Consider the following 23,746-nt stretch of genomic DNA (forward strand, 5'->3'; position numbering starts at 1 on the left):
ACTGAGAAAGAGTCCAGAGTAACTAAAAAATAAGATAAAAATTAATAATGTGCTGTGAATGTAACTTGGCCCTGCTACTGGTTTTATTTTATTGACTGTGTAAAATTTACAGTGTAAATGTTGTTTAATCAGATTCTTCCTCATAATGCTTTATTTTACCAGTTGACACTTTTAATTCTGAAGGTCCTAATTTATTTATTGGGAGCGTGTTTGTGTTGAATTAACAGAATGAAATAACCATTCCCTATCCCTGTGACTCCCGATCTTACTGCTGACCTCTCAAACTTTTAAGACAATCTCCTTCACACTGTAATCCGAACGCACGCGCGCAGTAATGTGCGTTTAGACGAATTCAAAAAGAAAAAGGAGGCTTATTTTTATGCTAATCAAGTCTCTGTTTGTATAGAAGCTGAGCAGTGCCTATTTGTTTTTTAAATACGGGAGGGGCATCTAAGCGATTTCAAAAATGTGCCATGAAAATCATCTTTTCTTTGCAAAGTGAAGAATTTCCTTTAGCCTCACCCGCAGCTCATGCCCAAGCCCCTTTCCGGAGAGTAAAAACTTAAAAGAAGTGCAAACTCGGAGGAATTTCTCTTACGACACCACGGACGGAAGAGGGCGGGGCGAGCCAAAGTCACTCGCAAGAGTAAACAGATTTAATATATTGCGACCCGTTTGCAATATCCGCGATCTTTTTCGGAGCATGCCGCTTTAAATGTATGCTCTGTGCTTGGAAGCGGTGCACGAACTCCTCGATCTGGAGCTAAAACACAACGAAGCACAGCCAAGCTGGATTCCCCACCCCCGCCTTTCTCTTTCATTGTCTCTGGGCTTATTTATCGTTGTGGCTAATTAAAAAACAAAAACAAAAACACAAGTCATGTACATATGGGTGCGTGTGTAATATCTATGCATGTATAACAACCCTCGCATAAATTTCCTAGTCAACACGTATTTCCTTCCCAGACCCTATGATCCTCTATTGATTCCCGTTAAAATGCTTTTCTTTTTCTTTGCCCCCTCTGCTGATCGAATTTCAGCGCAGCCAGGATATGCAACTAACCTTCCGGCACAACTGACTCGGAGAGATCAAAAGGCAGGCTTGCATTCATTAAAATGTAGCACAGCCTAGGCAAGTTTTAGTGGAAGGTCTCCTTTTGCATTGCAATTAACGTGGCATAAACGGGAGGTGGATTTTTAAATCTTGATATACAGGGCGGTGGGGGGGGGGAGAGAACAAAAGACACAGCTCTTTTTTACACAGGGATGACGTCAGTTTGATTTTACTGACAACTCTTGATGTATGTGGAGCAATTGCGCACAGCTCCCCCCCCCCCTCTTTTTTCTGTTTCCTTTCTTTTTTTGCTAGCACTTTGCAGGAGAAACAATTATGTTAACTGTCCAAAACATTCGTCCTTGCAGATCTCAGGGCTTAAGCACTTAACTTCCAACTCCTAGTTACTGTACTTCGCAAGCAGGTCTGCAATGGTTATTTCCGGTATGATCTTTATTAGGGCGGAAAACAAGCAGCAGAGGGAGGGAACGGGAACAGCTAATAGGCACAAAGCAGAGAGGAGGCTTCAACCTAGGAATGTTGTTCATTACAGCAGCCCAGGAGAGGACACAGTAAGAGAAAATAGTCCCTGCTTCTCAGGCTCCCACAAAGTGGTTTGTTTCTCCGCTTTTGGGGCTGCAGAGCGGTGGGGCAGCTTTGGAGTGGGGCAGCTTTCAACTGTAGGCGACGGAAAGTAGTTGGGCACTGAATTCTGCAGCTCCTCTAAAGTCTGGAGCATGTAAGTTAATGGTGCAAGGATCCACTGATCCTGTGACTGCGTGTGATTCTGCCTCAGTCACTCTCTGGGCTGCAGTAGAAAAATAGATTGAACCAGAGGAACAGTCCGGCTGCGTGCAAAATCCGGACTGGATTTCCGTAGCATGTAGAACGCAGGCAGGAACGGAGCGCCTTACTCTCCCCCGGGCAAAGAGAGAAAGAGAAAAGAGATCAATGAAATTCTCTCCTCTTCTCACGAACATTGAAGGAGACTGAGAGAAAGTGTTGGCTTAACTTTTTTTTTTTTTTAAGGCAGCTTCATACAACTAGATCAAAATCAGTGAAGTTGTACAAATTTACAACATGTTGAAAAAAGGAGTGGACCTTTCCCCCTTAAGCAAATCTTCAGCATGATTCCATGTTTTGTCGAGGGTGAGTTCGGTCTGGCCGAGGGCGGGAGGGTGAATCCTTCACAGCCGCCTCGGTTAAGTCCCTCCCCGCAGATAGCCGCTTTGCCAAAACTTGCTAAAGCAAGGCGTGCATTATTTTTCCCCCCTTATGCAACAGGAGCAGACAGAAGTGCTAAGCGATTTAAAGGGATTAGCTGGTTTGCTCTCTGGCTTTTAACTGGTTTGATCGATTAATTAACCAGTTGTATTTGCACACTTAAACACTTCAAAGAAGGCGCTTGTTGAGGATCCTTAATGAAGCTTAAGATCTGATGCTACCACACATCATTTAAATAAAAGAAAGCTGATTTACACACACCATTGTAAATGTGTTTCCTTTGCTTACCAGAAGTACCTTAGGGAGTCCCAAAGGAGCCTGTTCTACAACCCAGACTAAGGAATTTGCTGATTAACTGGTATGCTTTTTCAATCTCACACATGTCTCTACTCACAAGAAAGACCCATTGAGTTCAATGGTGCTCTCAGGTAAATAGGTGTTAGGTTACAGACTTTAATCTGTACTTAATCAGGGCAATTGATCAAACAACATGTCTTCCCTTATTTTTATCCAATTTAATAAAAAGCATAACTTTTTTTAAAAAAAGATCTGAGTGCAGAGCCACAAATTTGCCTGGGGAATGCTTGTGCATAGACCCTTTCACACCGACATTCTTAGCAGTACTCCAAATCTTCTATTTGAAAAGGAGAGGAGCCTGGATTCCAGACCCTTCCCAGGCAAGTGCTGGCAATGCTGGCAATCTTTTCGGGCTTGTTCACCCAGACCCAATCCAGCACAGATCAATGTGCCCAGGGCATTTTTCAGCTGGAACTCAGTTCTGGAACCTCTCAGGTGGGTGCCATTGCCATTATAACAGAACAAGGGAGGCATTCATGGTGAGTCCCGGTTCCTTTTCTAGAAAAATAGCATCCATAGAAACCATTAAAGGGAGTCTGTTGGTAGGGCTGCCATCCTTCTGTGTGGGATTCAGAAACGGGATCCATACAAGGAAGACTGCTCTCAATCAGGCTTTGCCCTTGCTGACTTGGGTCTGGTATACACGATGATGGGAATCCTACCAGTAGACCAAAAGGCATGGTATTTGTTCAGAAGAAATGAGATGATACTAGACCTGCCAACAATAAAGATACCTTTTGGCGAAATTTTGCTTAAGTACAAAGTAATTTCAATTCACAGGATCATTTTTAGGCATGTTGTGGGGATGACCTATTACACGAAATATTTTCCTGCAGAGGAATCATTATAAATCATTCAACAGATGTAAAGGTGTGTAGAGATGATGTGTATTAAGTGATATAAAAATATTATTAATTGATGAATAATAGAATAAAAGATTATATCAGAAATTGCCTGGCTTGTGCTGGTAGTGGGATGAACTATCCTTATTATCTAGATTTTCTAATGCATGGTGTAGTATGCATGAGAGCAACCCCCCCCCCCAACTTCTACCACCAAGCTGCCACATTCCGCCACCTGTATTTGGAAACCTGTCCCGCTCCTGATGACATCACCAGGAAGGCTCAAACACCTCTCCCAGGCCCAACTCCTCTGTGTACCCCAAAACTCATGAGCTCAGCCTCTTTCCTCATCCAAACTGCATTGGTGGCAGCTGCAAATGGAAGGCCTCTTTGGGAGGCCTACATTCTTCCATGAATCCATGGCTGCTGAAATGTCGGCCCACCATACAACAAAGCCCTAGAACATGTAATGATGATGATGGTCAAGAGGTTTTTGTCACTGACATACTGTTGTGTGCAACCCAGCAAAGAGCCCTGGGACAAACAATTTCCTAGGCACTCAACATCCTCATCTACACACACACACACACACACACACACACACACACACAGGGTAAGCAGCAAACCTCTTGTTTTATTCATTCATTCATTTATTAGATTTCTATAGTGCCCTTCATTTGAAGATTGCAGGGCAGCTCACACAATAAAATACAGGATAAAAACAGGTAAATAAGTACAACGAAACAGCAAAGCAATAACACCCCCCTTCCTACAGACTCATTTAAAAGGCTCTCATTGGGGCTTAATGTGGGGGTAGAGGGGGAACCAAAACTCTTGTCTGTAGTTCTGGATTCCAGGGGAAGGGGCTGACAGGGAAATTCCACAATCTTTTTCTGACTCTCTGGTTTCTTAAAAAAAATACAACATGTCTCTAATCTTATAGTAATACAAAAGAAAACATATAGGCTATCCAGTCTGTTCAACTACCTGAACGTCAAACTTCACATGATGTGGTAGAACCATGTGACTAGCTCTCTTGCCAAATTTTTATTTTGCTTGAAGCAGCCACTGGGGGAAGGAGGGTACCTTTTGCCCACCTCAGCCATCAGGGTTTCTGGCTGTAGACTTGCTCTCCTGACACATCAAAGGTGAAAGATTACTTCTGAATAATTGCTAATACAGAAATTGCCCCGAGGTGTTAAATTCAGCATGGTGTTGTTGTTTTTTCAGGGCACATTAAAACTTGCCTTGTTTAACATGTGGCTTTTACATGGTGACACAATATGTTTCCCATCCTTGTGATTTAAATGATCCTAAAGCTAAAATAAACTTAAGGCCTATTATATCTGTTTCTTTAGCCATGGACAGCTATTCTTCTACATGATCTGACAATTATGTTCCTTGCCCAGTTTTCTGCTCTTTTTACCATCGAACAGCCTGGAGCTCCATGAATCATAAGCAACAGCAATTCAGGTAAGGTCATTCACAACCAATTATTTCAGGGAATCTGTTTGACCTATATTTATGTACAACAGACACAAAGAGTCGTGCACAATTTAAGTGTTTCTAACAAATTATCCCTACCCTTTATCCATGCTTGTATAAAAAGCTATCTTTGTCCATATTTGCAGTGCAGGAGGTGAGACACACAACTTTTATATAACGCTGACACAATCTTTTCTTTTATTGATTTCGCAATAATACTTAAGAATGGGAGTTTGAGAGGAAGTGAGATCCATGGAAGCTTCTCTTTTGCAGGATATAATGTGGTCCTCTTTGTGGGTTGCCAGATTTGATTGCCATGCATGCAGTCTCTTTACTCCCTGTGCAAGCATTTTTGTGCATTTTTAAGCATTTGGAAGCCATTTCAAGAGCACTTCCAGGAAGCAGGATATAAGCTGGTGGGGCAGGGGAAGAGTGTAGGGAATCAATGTGGTATGTAAGTTCTCTGGAACTGCAGATAATTGTGGCATCTTGGCAAAGGCACAGCACCAGCACCTGGCATGGTGGGGCAGAGGGTTGCCATATTTTGAAGAGCCAAAAAGAGGGCACATTTGCCAACTTTTACTTTTAACTATGGATCGCTATGACGACTCTACCCATGAAAAAGAGGACGTGTCCTGGAAAAAGAGGACATATGGCAACCCTAGCGAGGCTGGGGACCCACCTCACCTGATGCCAGCCTCCTCTTTAAATAAATAAACAAGTCTTGCTTTTGTAATGTCCCAGCACTATAAAAACAAGCGCTATCCTGTACCAGGCAGGTGCAGCCACCACTCTTTTCCCCAATGGTTCAGCGCCAAGCAAAGACGTTTTTGTTTTTTTGGGCGTTTTAGGAAGCACAAGTGATTGGATGTGTTTACCCAACGTTTTCAATATGTTTCTGTATTTTTATTACCGCGTTTGTTGTAAATCATTGTCACGCTTTTTTGCTGCGGGAAGTGAGTCATAAATTAAATAAACCTAACCCAACTTAGGAGCATGAGAAACTGCCTTGGGTGGAGTCAGTCCAAGACCACTGCTCCATTGAGCTCAGTATTGCCCACACTTAAGTGGCAACAGCTGTTCAGGGTTTCAGAGAAGGGACATTCCCAGACCTACCAGGAGATGCTAAAGATTGGACCTGGGACTTTCTGCACCCAAAGCAGATGGTCCGACACTGACTACAGCCCTTTAGAGTTGTTGCCAGACAGTGTGGACAATAGATGGACCAAATGGTTCCTAAAGGCATAGACACATAGATCCTATCTAATATAACCTTTTGGTTCCATCCTCCATGTACTGATTGGGGACAATGCCTACAGGGATTGGGTTTAAGAAAGAGGATGTTTGTGGTGCTGGCTGCAATTGCCTTGCCCTGTAGTGCTTCTCTTTTTCTGGGCCAAGGGAGTGCAGCTGGAGCTGTGCTGCTGCCTGCCTCCGTTGCTGCCTGCCACTGCCCAGTGTCATCTGTACTCTGGTAAGCTTGGCGGGGAGAAGTACTGGAAGGAACATTGCTCAGGGCCTTGTCAACCTGGTGCCAGCCCTGTCCCAGCACAAGGACATGGAACAAAACCCTAATGAATGCAATTGTCGCATTTGATCTACAAGAAGGATTCATAGTTCCTGCATAGAAGTCATTTCTGTGTGGATTTTTTTGTTTAATCCCGCAAAGTGCTTTTGAGACTGCAGCTGAAATGCAGCTTGAGCACAGGTTTAAGAGCCATTTCACACATTACACAGAGACAGGTCTGGGAACGATGTCAAGTGTACACTCAGAGAGAAGAAGCCAGGGATGACTGATATATATGTGTTTCCAAATTTTTGCTTGGCGCATTCACATCCTGCGGTTTTAAAGCATACATAAACCCTTTTAGGTGTATCCCTAAAAATGTAATGTGTAAAGTGGCCATAACATTGTATCCACTGGGCCACACTAGTTCTTAACTTGTTAATGCAAGAGTTTGTTGTTTATTACGCTTGGCCTGAAATCAAGTGATTTCGTGGTTAAGAGGAATCTTTCCGTACCAGTACCAGACTGCCAAATTCCCAGTTCACTGCCATAACTTGTTTCAGGATGGCAATAACCTCTTGCAAGCTGGGCACACACAAAAGACAGGAGCTTGTTCACAATTTTAAATAAATAAATAAATAAATAAATAAATGTCATTTGCAAGCATGATGGACCAGCCCTCAAAGCACGCCATCAGGCATAGAAGGCTGCTTTCCTTGAAGAACTCTCACTCTGTACTGTGCCCCTATTGTTCACTTAACTCAGAACCAATGTATGTATGTTTAGCTATCAAGTATTGGGAAATATTCTAAAGCAGCAGTAGTTGCACATTGTCATGTTGCAGATCAGGGGTTGTGGTTTGTTTTGCTTTTTTTGAGTGAATCACCACATTGTCTTACTTATTGCTGCTATGTGGGAAGCCACTTTAAAGTGGAACCTGGTTGTACAATCCAATGCAGCTGTAGAAGTGTCTCCAGGCCAAAAGGGGGTGGGTAAAGCATTGCTAAGGCATGAATAGGCACTTTCTATTTGTTCTTCTGTCAGTCAATATACTACTATTTAGACTACCCATTTACCTGGGAGTCAGCAAACTCGGAGGGACTTACCTTTGAGTGAACATACATCGAGTTGTGCTCCCGGGTTTCCTTGGACATCCTCTTCACAATGCTGTTTCCCTAACATGCTGGCAGCTAGTCAGTTCTGGCATTAAGTACTATGGCTTTGCATACATCAGCCTTTGCTGCAACTCTACAGAGACATAAATAACTTCAAAGAAACAGGCTGTTGTACTAGCAGCCAAATTGTTAAGCATTGTCAATGCTTGCTTTTTCATCATGCTGATTTACGCTGCGAGATGTGAATTTCCTTATTTAAATTTTCTCTTTAGGTGTCATATTGGGTTAATTGTAAAACAATTGGATATGTATGGAAGTGTAACACTTGGAACATCCATTGATTTCTGGAATGATATATGTACATAGCAACTATTGTGGGGTTGTGTTTCTCGGGATGAGTAAATCCCTGGCTTTGAGTAAAAATTTAAGGTGCCCATAGGTGAGCTTTAATGTACATGTCAGTTTGGATTGGTAGTGTAATTCTTTATAGACCTGGAACATGATTGGTTGTTAAAGGCTATCCTTGTACCTGAGTTGTTTTAGAAAAAGCATAGCTTTATATTGAGCTAACGTCATGCTGTTAAGAATCAGTACCAATGTAAACATTGAGAATGATGGCTTTATGTTGGCCGTTATGTCACACAGTATTTCACGGTGGTTGAAATCCCTTCATTTTTATCCAGGTTGCTTTGGTTTTGTCAGCCTACCAGCTAAGAATGAAAGATGTGCAGTTCTCAAAACAAAATGAAACTACTATTTCAAATACAGAAGTGATAACATATTTCTCTCTCCCCCACTGTGTGTGCACATGCGCATGTGTGCAAGAAAAAAACCACCCAGTAATACCACTTAATAATTCCTGTTAATGCAATGTAGAAAGTATATGCTATTTCACTTAGCTACTATGTTATTTGAATGTGTGCCAGAATATATCAGGCGAAGCAAATAAATTACAGAGGCAGGGGTGAAAGAGTAAAAATAAGGAGTTAAAAGATATAGAAGTAGACATGGTGGACATGTAATATGATCAGAAGATAGGGAACACAATATAACGTTTAAGTATCCATCTTTATTTCTGGTATTATTTCTTTTTAGCCAAAAAGCTTATTTATAAATTCATTTTAAAACATCCTGAACCTGCATCTTTCTTTCTTTCTTTCTTTCTTTCTTTCCTTCTTTCTTTCTTTCTTTCTTTCTTTCCCTTCCTTCCTTCCTTCTTTTTCTTTTCTTTTTTTTGCAAAGTGGTATAGCATCACTTGCAAAATTTGAAATGCCCCAAGTGAAGTTCATGCTCATCTTCCACTTTGCACTCTAAATGGGCCTTAATAGTAGCTATTCATGCCAGATGTATGAACTGAGGCCGTTAAAGTTGATTAATTTTTTAAGTCAATCAACTTAAAAATGCAAAAATCTCTCTTTGAAATCAATGGGACTTGAATGTGTATAATTTTAGCTAGCTTGTGCCCAGCGTTTATGTGTTAAAAGGGCCATCTCTCTCCCTCTCTCTCTCTCTCTCCCTCTCTCCTGTATCACACTTGTATAGCACTAGGCCCCAGAGACAAGTACCTAAGTACTGTTTTCAATAAAGCTCTCCCAGAATCAGAATCTTAAAATGCTTTTGCACACAATACAGCAATATTGTGCTTCATGTAGACCTTAGCACTTTTGAGATTTTTAGCATTTTGGTACTAAGTGTTAAATCAAGCATATCCATAATTAAATAGTACATTGAAAAATACATTTAGCTAGCAGAACATTATTTCAAAGTATTGTAACTATTTGTATAAGTGCAAATCTTTTTATTTCTATAGTGTGAAGAATAATAGGAGCTTTGTGATCCAAAGTCTTCACTTTGATCTCAACAGCCAAACTTAATGCAAGGGAACAAAGGTTAAAAAAATGTTTTTACTTTTCTTGCAGAACATTTTTAGATAGATAGCTTAGTTCTCACTGAGGTGGCAAACCTTATGGATCTGGGCTACAGCACTTCTCAGTTCACATGTGGGCTCACATTATTGACAACATGAGTGGAGCAATCCAAGAGGACAGACGGAGGTAGAGCCAAAAGCAGATGAACCATTTCTCATATTCCGGTTTTTTGTTTTTGAAACAGTTTCCCTTACATTAAAGAAAACAAGCTCTGTCACCTCCAAGGCTGGTGTAGTTTGTCCCCCCACCTATCCCATTCCAAGAGTGTGTCAGCCAAATGGGAAGTTGGTAGCTATTAAGGTCCACAACCCATACATGTTTCCTCCCTGACCTCTCCAACGCTGGAGGAGAGCTGGTCTTTCCACAGCCTCATGGAGGAGGGATCTCCTATTCTGAGGATGAGCTTCTCTTTCTCCCCTCAAAGTGGGAAATTTGGCAGTTCTGTGGTCCCATTGGTGCCCTCCCAGAGACCACAGGCCTGCAACCTTAATCTGTAGGCCCTCACTTGCTCTCTAAAATGAAGAATTAAAGGAGTTTTGTCATCCAAAATCTTCACTTTGACTTTACTACTTCAGTGAGCACTGGCGGAGGAAGAGGAGTGCGGGAGGAGCGCACCGCCCCCGGCAGCGCAATCCCAGTGGGGTGCCAATGCGGCTGCCCCCCGCCTGTGCTGGGTGCCCTGCCCCCAGGATGCGCGCCAGCCTTGCCCCCGCCTGCTCTCTGCCCCCCCCCCGGTGCCAGAGCATGAAGCTCCGTCACTGTCAGTGAGAACTAGATCTTAGTGCGACAAAGTTTTCATCCTGACTTACTTTTATGCTTGCCCAATTAACAGAGTAACAGCAGCTTTGTGTGGCCTACGTTTTCCAATGTGTTGTACTTCAGCAACGCCATTGCTTTGCTGAATGTACTGCAAATCCCAAGAAACCTGGCAAAATCAAGTTGAAGCAGTTCCCATGTTTTTGGGTTTTTTTTTAAAGTGTGAGATACATCTTCCACATTCCCAGCATCTTTGAAGTTGAACAATCAACACTCACTCCTTAGATTACCACATGTCTCATTGGCCTCTGCTGTATTATTGTAGGAACATTGGTGTTGTATTTTCACATGATAAACTCTTTTCCCACAGTTTCTCCAGTAATAAGGGTGAAACAGGCATTTCATTAACATAAGACAGTCACCTCCCCATTCCCCGCTTGATATAAACAGTACACACAGTGGTGGGTTTTTTCTTTCTTTCTCCCTGGTAATAATAATTTTACACATTTTTATAACGCCTTTCATCCCAAAGGATCCCAAATCATTTTGCAAGCTATTTGCAAGAATCGCTTTATCCACTAGTGAAATGAGACCAACTCTGCGGGACAACAGACAATCTGTTTAGCAGCAGCACAACAGTGATACACAGAAAGTGAAGATTGCTCTGTCCATTTGGAGAGCAGAAGAGAAGATTTCAGACTAAGTGACAGAATGCCATTATTCAGACTTGGGAAATTTCACCCCAGTCTTCTAAAGACCGTAGCAACAACAATGCCACTGGGAATCCAAATGACGACATATCAGTGCATTTAATGCCCCTCTTTCTGTTCATGTGCGAATTCCAGTAATGGCTTATTGCAATTTCTTTAAATCATAGAATCATAGAATTGTAACGTTGAAAGGGACCCCCATGTGAGCCCGATTAAAAAAAAATGTTGATGTTAAATAATAATCTTACAATTATTCACATAACATCAAATCCGCTTTACTGTTCATCAGCAGGGATCTGATCAACAGAGAATATCCCATAAGTTGATAGAGATGCATTAGTAACACCATTAGGGGGAGCTGAGCTGTTATTGTAATACATTCACTTTCTTCCCCAAAATGCCATTTCATATATTATAAATACAGTAATCTAAAACATATATGCTAGAACTATGATGAGTAGGACTCTCTTCCAAGTAAACATGTTTAAGCTCAGGTTCCATATTTAATGCAAATATTATAGCCACAATGTATGGTTTATAATCACACCAACTGGGTGTAATGCAGAACACACATGTCACACAAATCCTCCCCATAGGATTTATGGACCAGGATCAAAGAATGACATGCAGGTGAAGCAGAGAACTATGTGGACAGACAGATCTTTGTTATTTTTAGGCTGACGTTTTCCATTGCTAAAGAGACAAGCTGATCTGTTTTGAAAATGGCTTATCTCTTTTGCATCATTTCCTTATATATGGAAAACTGTATAATAGTGAACTAGTTTCTCTTATGATACTCAGTAGTATTCTGGGCAGAAATAAAAGCTTTTGTAATAACTAGTTTACTGGAATTAACTGCACAGGAACAGTTCCTGTATTTCAGATGTGTGGGGGTTTGTTTATTCTTTATATTTTTACAAAAACTTTATATTTAAAAATATGCAGTTCCGCATTGGCTGGTATCTACCACCTTTGGGCCAATACACAGCTTGATGAAGCATATTAACACAGTGAACATTCCCTTCTCTTGCTTCTTATGAATGGATACTCAATAAGTAAAGTTTTGTAGGAAAAGATAATTTTACTATGTAAAATATTTCTGCTTAATGGTAATGGGAACTTTGTTTCTAGGGCTACTCAGTGAAATGTGAAATACAGTGGTACCTCGGTTTATGAACTTAATCCGTTCCGGAAATCCGTTCTTAAACCAAAACCATTCTTAAACTGAGATGCGCTTTCCCTAATGAGGCCTCCCGCCGCCGGTGCCCTTCCACCATTCAGATTCCGTTCTTAGACCGAGGTAAAGTTCCCAAACCAAGACACTGTTTCTGGTTTTGCGGAGTTTGTAAACCAAATTGTTCTTAAACTGGACTGTTCTTAAACCAAGGTACCACTGTAGTAAGATGAGAGTGTCTTCAATTCAGAATGTCTTTAGTCACCACAACCACTGTGTCTCTGCCATACAAGTGGGATACAGCAAAGAGCTTGCAGACATGGCTTAAGACAGACTTCCTCCCCTCCACCACCACCATTTCAGAAATTAAGTACAACATGGTGATGCCTTCTATTAAAAGAAATTTGTATGCAAACCAGTTTTGTACCATTTCTCCTGATAAATGTTTTGGAGTGCGAGAAGAGGGCAGGATGGTACCAACAGTGCCGCCGATCATAGAACCAAAAAATCACAGAACTGTAGAACTGGAAGAGACCCTGAGGATCATCTAGTCCAACCCCCTGTAATACAGGAAATACAGGTACACACACAAAAATATACACACAGCTTGTGGTTTCTATGTGGTGGGATAAATCATTTCTAAGTACTGAGTAGGAACTTTCTGTTTGCTCTTCATTACATTTGTCAATAAAGATACTACAGTTCAGACTACCCACTTACCTGGGAGTAAGCTTCAGCAAACTCTGTGGGACTTACCTTTGAGTAGAATGAGGATTAAGGCATTGTGTCCAAGGCTTTGCAGAAAATGTGGCTTAAGTAACTCCTGTAAGGAATACTGGTTTGCATCCAATAGAACTTCTCCTTCCATTCGACCTCCTCATCTGTTTGGGTTCTGCTGGTTTTTCTAACCCTCTGGGGCTGATTTGTGGGGTGCAGGGGGAGAAGAGGGAGACAAAGTTCTGTCGCACAGATGTCCTTGTGCAACTTAATTGGACACAACCCACCACAACAGTCCACCATAACTGCTAACTAACAGGGGTGCCAACTTGAATAAAAAAATCAATCACAAAATATGGCGCGCACACAGCATTTGAATGGCAGTGCCCATTAACTTTGGGGGTCCCCCTCAAATATTTTATGGGGAGGGGGCAAAGGAACCTTGGCCCCTAGGGGTTGGCTCTTATGCTAGCTAACCATAGTTTCCATTCTAACCAGCATTAGAAATAGGTTTGTAAACCTGTAAGAGCAACCAAGCTAGCATTAATCACAAAGAGCATCATTGCAGATGTACTGCTAGCTAAAGAGACAATGGAAGAGAGAGGGAGAGTCTATATTTATAAAAGAAGGAGGGAATGGGAGTGTGTGACTCCATATACCACCAGCAATCTACCAACTATGGTTAAGAGAACAGCAGCAGTTACATCTGTTTAGGGCACCTCTGTATGTGAGGACCACAGTCATGGTTAAATAGTGCCACATTGCACTTTTCAGAAAGTAAAAGAATTTTATAAGCTTTGCCCCCAAATTTTGTTGATAGCACCATTCATTGCTAGGGGAAGAGTACTAATTTTCACTGCAGTTGCTCCCCTCCTTGAACTGTTTTTACCAGGGATGTATATTGCATCCAACGGCTGCCAATTTTACAATGACAAGAGACAATCATATCAGCATCTCCCTCCCCACTTGACTCCTAAAGAGAATTTTTTTAAGCAGTTTATCAGTCCACAGTTATGACCATTCTGTAGCTCATAGGATGTATTGTATTTAAATATTAATGTTTGTGTAGTTATTAGAATATTTGAGGATCTGTACAGAGGCCTTGTAAAGTTAAATATAGCGCGTCATTTTTGGAATACAGAGAATAACTTTTGGGGGGAGAGGGAAGTGTTTTCAGTCTATGCTTGCAGATAAGATTCCACATCATACTATTAGTGACATGTAAACATTTGTTATTTATGAATTGCACATTTCTTCAAAGGAACTCAAGTCTGATCACCTCATTTTACCCTCACAACTACTCTGTGATGTAGGTCGGGCTGGTAGAGTATGGCTGACTCAAGTTCTTCCATGGAGATTCATGGCCAAATGACAATTTCAACTTGGATCTCTCCAATGTTATTCCAGCACTTTAACAGAGGCAACATGGTAGCCTCCAGATGTTGCTCATCTACACCTCCCCTTATCCCAGACAATTGATCGTGCTGGCTGTGGCTAATGGTGGCTGTAGTTGAACAGCATAGCAAGGAGACCCCACTGGCTATTCCTGCTGCAACCCCGTCTCACCCTGGGTCTTGTCTTTCTGTGGTACAAGTATGTATTGGGTAGTATCCAACTAAACACTTCTGCTATTCAAGATATTTTGGCTGCACAATGGAACCATAACAGATTTAGGGGGTACATGGGGATAGGAGAGGGCAGGGAAGTTTCATTGCACAACTAAAAGACCTTGACTAGTAGAAGTGTTCAGTTGGATACTGCCTGTTTTTATTAGCTGCACTAAGAAGTCAAAAGTGGGAAAGCTGCCATAATAGAAGTAAATATAATATTTCTCATAATCCACAGACCCTCAGGACAAATCTGCAAGCTTTGCTTGCTTCTGGGGCAAATTTAAGCATAAAAACCCCCAAAGCTGCATTGTCAACAAACTACCAACTGTTGAATTTGATGCCAATACCAGGAAAGGACCTAGAACAGATAGTTAAACAGTTTCTGTGAGCACTTAGAAAAGGAAACTGTGATTACTAAGACCTAGCATGGATTTCTCAAAAACAAAATCATGCCAGACAAATCTAATTTCTTCTTTTGATAGTTACAAGCTGGGTGGATCAGGCTTTTGACAAAATACCCCATGATATTCTTGTGGAGAAGCTGGTAAAATGTGGACTGGACAAGATAACTGTTAGGTGGGTTTGTAGCTGGTTGACTGACCAAAAGAGTGCTCACTAATTGCTCTTCTCATCCTGGGGGGAAAGAAACAAATGGGGTGCCACAGGGCTTTTGTCCTGGGCCTATTGTTGTTCAATATCTTTATAAACAACATAGATAAAGGTATTGAGGGGATGCTCTTCACATTTGCAGATGACACCAAAATGGGATAGGCAGCGAATGCCAAAGAAGACAAAATCTGAATTCAAGGTTCTACACAAAGGCAGGAAGAACCAGCTGCACAAATATAAGATAGGAGACACTGGGTTTGCCAGTAGTACATGTGCAAAGGATTTAGGGGCATTAGTGAACCACAAGCTTAACATGATTCAACAGTGTGATGCTATTTTAGGCCACATAAGCAGAAATATAGAAGGAAAGTAATAGTACCACTCTACTCTGACTTTGTCCAGACCACACCAGGAGTCCTGTGTCCAGTTCTAGGCACTGCAATTTAAGAAGAAAGTTGACAAGCTAGAACATGTGCAGAGGAGGGCAACCAAGATGATAAAGAGTCTGGAAACCAAGCCTGATGAGGAACGGTTGAGGGAGTTGGGTATGTTTAGCCTGGATAAGAAGAGACTGAGAAGAGATATGATAACTATCTTCGGATATCTAAAGGGCTGTCACATGGAAGATGGAGCAAGCTTGTTTTCTTCTGCTCCGGAGGGTAAGACCAAAACCAATGGCTTCAAGTTACAAGAAGGGAGATTCTGACTAAAGAACAGGAATAACTTTGTGATTGTAAGAGCTGCTTGACAGGGGAATTTACTCCCTTGGAAGGCTGTGGACTCCTTCATTGGAGGTTTTTAGGCAGGGTTTGGATGGCCATCTGTCTTGAATGCTTTAGTTGGGATTCCTGCATTGCAGGGGACTGGAGTAGATGACCCTCAGAGTACCTTCCAACTCTACAGTTCTGTGATTCTAAGACACAATATTGTTGGCTCTAACATAATTGTAAACCGTGCAAACCATGCATAGCCAACAATTTCCCTCATCAGCCAAGTGGACAGGCAGAGAATCAGGGTGTGCTCTGTATAACATTGAGTGGTCAGCAGTTCTCAAGAAAAGTGACTGGAAAATTAGCCCTGGAGAAATGCCCTGAAGATCATGACCAATTTTAATGTTGTTTTTACAAACACACATTTAAGACAATAGTAGATAAATGTTTCTGTCTGTTAATTATTTTAATTTATTAAGAGTGGAAGACATACACAACTGGACAAATGTGTTACGGAACTACTACTGCACTTATTTCAGGGCAATTTTGCCTGATAAGATTAGAGGAGTGATTAATCAATGCTATGAAATTTTGGCTTGGATTACTGAATGTGTTGGCTTTATTATCCCTTGAAGCAAGTTCCAGCTGTCAGTTTGATTTGCACATTTGTGTTATGTCACCATTCATTTTTAATTACACCCTGACTTCTGAGAATGAGGTCCATATTTAGAGCTAAGGCCCAATATACAGGTTGGGGGCAAGGCACTAAGACCCTGGGTGGGGGGGTGTTTACAAATCCCTGGAGAGTGAAAAAGAGGGTTAGTCTGCATATTCTGGATAGCTCCTTCATATGTTCAGTAATCAATCAGGACTCCAGTGACAGGAGAGTTTGGGGTGTGCAGTTAGGTCATTTTAGGCTCTGAGCTAAATGGTCTTGCAGAGGGTGCTGTTTTAGATGGCAATGTGTATTCAAAATAGCTAGCCCTATTGCAGTTGGAGGTCTTGCTCATTCTGTTCGTTGGGGCCTAAAGTCCTGTCCTTGCAGCACCACTGATCCTAACACACATCCTGAAATGTTCTAGAAGACGCAGCAGACAAAGAGGGGTACCAGGCAGGAACTTCATGTAAAAACCTCCCCACTTCTGAAGGTAGAATGCTTGAAAATCACTGCTATTATACTATTTCATTGCTCTTCTTCAGGTCTCTCTTTAAAGTTTACCCACTCAGTAACCTTCACAAGTATCTTACAAAATGTGCAACTGGCCTCTTTTCTGTTTACTGCTGTAATCTGTGTTTAATACTTAATAACACCTTATAATAACCATAAACTCCCAGTCTGTTTGCATAGCCCATGCATTGTCTTTCAGTGAACTTTGAGAGTGCAAGTTTGTTGAAGGAAAAACATTTGTTTATTAGGTATCAGGCTATGATGTTATTATGTATCTGCTGAAGGTGTCTGAAATAATAAGGGTTCTGATCACAGATTGGGGCCCTGGGTGCTTCTAATATATATATAATAATAATAAAAATGTATATTTGTCCTGGCTTTTTAGAAGAAGAAAATGACTCGCAGAAATGTGCACAAAGGACCTGTAGAAAACTTGTTTACTGCTTTTGCACGAAAATAAGCTAGCTCTGCACTTTCTCAACTTGTTATGCTCACAATTCATACAATCACACACCACATTTTGATGCTTTGTTAACTGGAAGGTTAGAATTTCATAGACAGAAATAATAGGACCAGCAAATGCCGCTTCACAGCTTCCTTCATTACTGCCATAAAGTCTTTGGTCCCTGGGGGAGGACTTGTACACCATTACACCTCATCCCATAGTTGCTATGCTAATGGTTACAGATGCATCTAGAATGCTAGCTACATATCTCCCTTCCAAACAGTGCAGAGGGCTTATGCTCTATACAAGCAGGGTTGTTTGTAGTTCTCCTGCTACACAGTGACAGTATTGCATAGTTTTTATATCAAGTATATTTTACTAGACTTCCCCAAATTACTGGGTTCAGTAGGTGTTAGAATTAAAATAAGGCTCAGTGTGTTTAAAGTGCTAGCCCTGTGCGCATTTAAGTTGTGTATTTGATGCTTCTAATCCTCCGGAATCAGCATGTGTCAATAGCTAATTAAGCCAAACTGGTGCTTCCTGTGATGTGTCAAAAGCTAATTAAGCCAGGACTAGCCTTCTCTGTGAGGTGATAGCCTGGGGGGAATGACCCGTTCAGACAACAGTGGATCAAAGGAATTTGCCAGAGACTGCAAATGGTTGGGGCCCCTCCTCAACACATAAAGTGAGAAGTAGTGTGGGCTGAAGTCAGAGGAGGATTGGGTAGAATTTTTAGCAGTTTGGAAGTGGGGCTTCTGTGACTGGGGTTTTTTGTGTGTGCGTGTGTCTGTATGTTAAATTATACATTTACAGTGGTACCTCAGGTTACATACGCTTCAGGTTACATACGCTTCAGGTTACATACGCTTCAGGTTACAGACTCCACTAACCCAGAAATAGTGCTTCAGGTTAAGAACTTTGCTTCAGGATGAGAACAGAAATTGTGCTCCGGCGGCGCGGCAGCAGTGGGAGGCCCCATTAGTTAAAGTGGTGCTTCAGGTTAAGAACAGTTTCAGGTTAAGTACGGACCTCCGGAATGAATTAAGTACTTAACCTGAGGTACCACTGTATATCCCAACTTTTTCCCAAGGAGCTCAAGGAGACATACATGGATCTTCTCCTCCTCATTTTATCCTTGCAATTCCACAGTGAAGTAGGTTTTGCTGAAAGGCGCCGTGACTGGCTCAGGGTCACCCAGTGAGCTTCATGGCTGAGTGGGGATTTGAACCCTGATCTTCCATTTCCTAGTCCAGCTACTACACCACAATGCCTGTCTGCAACTCCCAATTATTGGCAGAAGCAGAATATGCAAATATATGTAAATATGCCTAATTTATTCAGATTTTCTTGGCTAATGATAATTTTATTGTTGTTTTAAGCAAGAACCCACATTTTCATGATGCAACTGAGAGAGCTATCAAGCGAAATGAAGCCTGTCCTTAGCATAAATTGGCCATATAGTCATACCTTGGTTGTTGAATGCCTTGGTACTCGTACGTTTTGTCTCCCGAACGCTGCAAACCTGGAAGTGAGTGTTCCAGTTTGCGAACGTTCTTTGGAACCCAAAGGTCCAATGGGGCTTCCACAGCTTCCAACTGAGTGCAGGAAATTCCTGAAGCCAATCGGAAGCTACGCCTTGGTTGTCAAACATTTTCAGAAGTCAAACGGACTTCTGGAACGGATTTCGTTCGAGAACTAAGGTACGACTGTACTTTGAAGTACCTACCCAATGCCACACAAAATACACACAGATCTAAGAGTCCTGCAGAACCTGTGACTTTTAAAATTCTTGCTTACCAGTTCATTCCATCTGTGTGCTGGGAGGGAGGTAACATCAAGATGGCAAGTAGTGGATTGGAGCAAGCAAATGGCAGGCATGAGATTTTGGGTGATAAAACAATATTCAGCTATGAACAATCCCAAATTCCTGATTAAGTCTGAGGTTTTGCAGTTAGTGGGGAATGAAATACTATGCATGAATATATGCATTATACTCTTTGATAATAATTGCTTACCTCACATGGGTGTCACGAGAATTAATTTACAAGTTAATATTTGTAAAACACTTTGAAGATAAAAAGGCCTCTATAAATATGTATTATTGGTATTTATTGTTATTAATAAGCTACATTTATTCAAACATGTCAAAGCTGCTAATCCATGCAAAGTTTGGGGCTACAAAAATGCTGGTTTTTTTGTTAACAAAAGTGGAAGCAGCCAATTCAATCACTCTTTATCTGCTGAAAAAATGGTTTTCTGCCTTTACTAGTTGGCTCTTTCTGAAATGATCAAACAGAAGTTAACAATTATAAAGTCCTTTAGAATGAAAATTAGAATGGAAAATGTGCAGCGTGAGCCTAAATATCTTTACTTATTAAGACACAAGTCCCACTACCTTCAGTGCTCCCTTCTCCCAGGCACAAGGGCATAGGCATGGGCGTAGCCAGGATTTCTGTGGGGGGGAGGCAGAATCTCAGTTTGCTATGTATTTTTATTGAGTTGGGGGGCAACTGCCCCTCCCTGCCCCCCTCTGCCCATGGACATAGGACTGTAGCCTTAATCTCCAGGTATCTCTTTTGCTACTTATGATCATCAGCACATTAGGATATCAACTGAAAGTACATTTGCACACAAGCTTATCAAATTATGCAATATAAAATTGTCACTGTCCACACCCATGTGTAAGGGTTCCACACAGCTGCTGACATGCCAGTGGTGTATCTGTGTATTTTATATCACGTAGACAGCACATTATATCCTAAAAGGTATCCTTAGCCCAATTTTAAAGGATGTCTTAAGGCAGGAGTCAGGCACCTCAGGCCCAGGAACTGAATGCAGCCCCCCAAACTTTTCCAATCGGCCCTCAAGGACCCTCCGCAGAACACGCAGCCTCCCTCACCCACCCCTGCTTCAAACACCCATTGAGCGTTTTTGCCTGGACATATGGGAACACTACCCCTGCCCTAAGGTCACAAGAGAAAATGATAGATAAAAATGTCACCTTCTGTCATACCCCTGCAGTATCATAGCAGAAGTATCGCTATAACTGGAGGCACTGTATATCCCCAAAATAGCAAGGAGCACAAAACACTCTGGTGATCTGCTCCTTTTGGGTGAAAAGCTTCTGCCTAAGTGCATAAAAGGAGCTTCCACACCTAGAATATTATATTACCGTCTTTAATCAGTGGAGGAAGCAGAGTTGTGCCCACAGAAGTGTGTGGTTCCACTCCTTCCTTTGAAATTGAGAGGGAAGGCCCCCCCCACAAGAGCCACTTTGTATGTATTGTATGTGCGCTCAGGGTCTGGACTGAGGTAATGGTAAAAAAAATGAAAACTTACCCAAAGTGGAACCTGTTAGTTTAAGAGTTCCATTGGCTGCTGTGGATTTCTTTTAGTGTATTTTTGTACGTTATAACCCCTTTCCTTTCTCCAAACTAGCCTTTCTGTAATAGCTGTGAAATAAATAATCTCTGCTGACTGAGACAACAGAATGCAAGTGTGAAACAAATATCCCCCACATGCAATTTTAAAAATAAATAAGTCATTCAGGTACTACGGTAACAAGTGTGATATATTCAACCTAAGTAGATACTATAGATTTTGTTTCTTCTGACAATTTTAGAACAAGACAAAGAGTGTGTAAAATGGGTCATACCTCAAGAAAAAAAATCAGTCACAAGGAATGTCGTAGGAACAAAAAGACAGTGTAAAACATGCTCCCTTCCCACCTAGCCACTCTTTTATTGCTTTTTCAGTGTTTGCTATATTACCAGAGAGGGATTTGTTTCTAATTGCTGGGTGGTTTGTATTAGAAATTTTCTGCTAAGGACATTTTATTCCTACTGTGACTTAGCTTAGTATTATTGTTGAAATAAATTTATTGACACCCAATGGGATTTATTAGCAAGCAGTGAAATTAGTGTTAGAGGCAAGATTACTCATCCCAAGAAATATTTGTTAGCACTAAGGAAAATTGATTAGCAGTGATTAGGATTTACTCTGGTACAGATTCTTCTTTCATTTTCTTTTTTAGAGCCGTTATTCAGTTGGCATGCACATTTTAATAGTCCATTCAAAAGCCTTCGTTCTTTCAGTTTTGGATTTGCCAATCACAGGCTATGGTGAAAATTGGAGATCAGGGATAGGGAACCTCTGGCCCTCCAGATGTTGGATTCTAACTGCTATTAGTCCCACTGAATGTAGCCAATGGTGAATGATGGTGGGAATTATGGTCCAACAACATCTGAAGATCACAGTTTCCCCATCCCTGTCCTAGATAATTAAAAGGTCCAATCAGTGTAAACAATATTAAGCTGGACCAAAGGTCTGATTCGAATAAGCCAGCTTCCTAATACCCCTACGCAAGTATTTTCCCAGAGAGGACCAATGCATTCATTATCAAGAAACTGATAAAATACCTGAATGTTGCCACGTCTCTTAGAATTGCTGATTGTTAGTCCTTTGTCTGTTAGTCCTTAGTTTGTCATTTTCTAACAAGTGGCATCATCACAGCTATGGTTTTTTCAGTCTTATACTTTGTATTTTATCTTATTGACTGGTTGACTTATTGACTGATTAAATGTCTGGCTGACCGTGATCATAACCTCTAAAATGGCTCACAGGAGTTGCACCCATACTTGGAGGAGCTGTTCATACGATAATGGCTTTATGTGGGGTGAGTTGCCCTACATGATACAGCAGCTGTATGGAATAGCCACCTTATTAAGTTGTTTCAACCAGCTTCCATGGAATAGATGGGTGGATGGATTCTTACATAGAAGACTAGTGCATGGTATTATATTCAATGTTTGTTGACAGAGAGTTTGAAATTCATATTAAGCCTACAGTGGCTGGAAATAGTGAAGACCTAAAATGTCTTAGAAATCCATGTCCTATAAACTAGGTGCTATATAAACCTCTGGCCACATATAAATAAGTTTTTGGTCAAGGCACTATTCTGTTAGGTCATTCTTGAGTAGAGAGGCTTGGGGTGGCCCAAGGGACCTTCAGAATCACAAACAAGCTCCATTTCTGTGGCTATATGCACCTGAGGTCCTCCTGCACTTAAATATTCTGAGGATTGGCACTGACATATCTGTGTCAAGGATATATCATGCATTTACTTTGTGTACACAGCTGTTCCCAACATACCAAAAAGGGGAAGCTCAAAGAAAAGAAAGGTCAAAGGTGGTCAAGCTTGCTATACGTAATTAGCCACTTACATTAGTGCTACTTTCCTGAAGTGGTTTAACACTTCATGGAAGTACTGCTCAGAAAGTAGCAACACAACAGGCTCAAAGGAAAGCAAAACATCAGAAAGAAATCAGCAAGATGGGGGAGTATTGCATGGAAGGGCATGAAACATTAAAAATTGGGACTGGTTTATAAATCACTCTGTATGCTGCAAGGAAGAGTAGTTTCAGGAAAGGGGAAGAGTGTCACACATTACATTTTTTTTAAGGCTTAATGCTTTCTTGTTGTGAGCTCAGTTTTGTTGTTGGACTAGCAGTATACAAATATTAAATCAAATAAGAGTCCAAGACAGTGTGACAATGAAAGCTAACGAAGGTGTGTTGTACAATGTACCCTATCACAATGCCTTATTCATCTTAAGAGTGTAGGAACTTTCTTGCTGAGTGAGACCAAACTCTTTCTAGTCTCACATGCTGTTTTCAACAACTGCCAGCCATATACTTCTGGGAGATCATAAGTCGGTCGTGAAAGTGATGCTTCCCTCTTCTGCTGTTTACCCCAAACAACTGGTATGTAGCCCCTGAACATGAAGGCTCCATTAAACTATCATGACTAGAATTATCTTCCATTAATTTGTCTAAAACAATGTGCTTACTTCAGCAGCATATATACTGTACTATTTTATTCCTAATCTTATTCAGACCAAGGTCTAATCCTAATCGACCAAATATATCAATTCTAAATTGTAGCCGTTGTTGCTTGTCACAATATATGTTTGTGAAAATAACATTATTTCTAAGCCTACAATGCCCTGTCTCACAAGTACAATGAAGCCTGTTAGATAAGCGTGTACAATATGTTGTATTCAACTAAGTTTTACTCAGAGTCAACCTACTGAAATTAGTGAATATGACTAAGTTAGGCCCATTAATTATAACAGGTCTCTTCTAAGTAAATCTTAATTGAGTACCATCCAGTACAGGTAAACTTCAAACAGAAGCATACACCAGCGTAATAGGTTTTGATGTTGCATATCTCTGATCAAAGATTAGATTTGCCAAAGTTAGGAGATGACTTTCTCAAGTTTTACCTGGTGCTGGGAAAAGTGGCAGAGCTAGTGAATTCAAGGTTAGCTAAATAC

At 41.2% G+C, this 23,746-nt stretch overlaps 1 long non-coding RNA gene across 4 annotated transcripts; it reads left to right on the top strand.

Annotated features, from left to right (window-relative positions):
• The first annotated feature begins 1,064 nt into the window (after window positions 1-1,064).
• On the top strand, window positions 1,065-12,837 carry LOC308473418. 4 transcript variants are annotated; one of them, XR_013984083.1, is made up of 5 exons: window positions 1,065-1,793; window positions 2,570-2,636; window positions 4,836-4,950; window positions 9,396-9,474; window positions 11,925-12,837. It is a non-coding gene; the product is annotated as an uncharacterized lncRNA (long non-coding RNA). The 4 variants fall into 4 exon arrangements; XR_013984084.1 differs by lacking the exons at window positions 1,065-1,793; window positions 2,570-2,636 and adding an exon at window positions 2,936-3,070; XR_013984085.1 differs by lacking the exons at window positions 1,065-1,793; window positions 2,570-2,636 and adding an exon at window positions 4,370-4,625.
• Window positions 12,838-23,746: the final 10,909 nt, after the last annotated feature.

The sequence above is a fragment of the Podarcis pityusensis genome (genome assembly GCF_964106645.2).
Source record: "Podarcis pityusensis genome assembly, chromosome: 3".
In the NCBI taxonomy this organism is placed as follows: Eukaryota; Metazoa; Chordata; class Lepidosauria; order Squamata; family Lacertidae; genus Podarcis; species Podarcis pityusensis.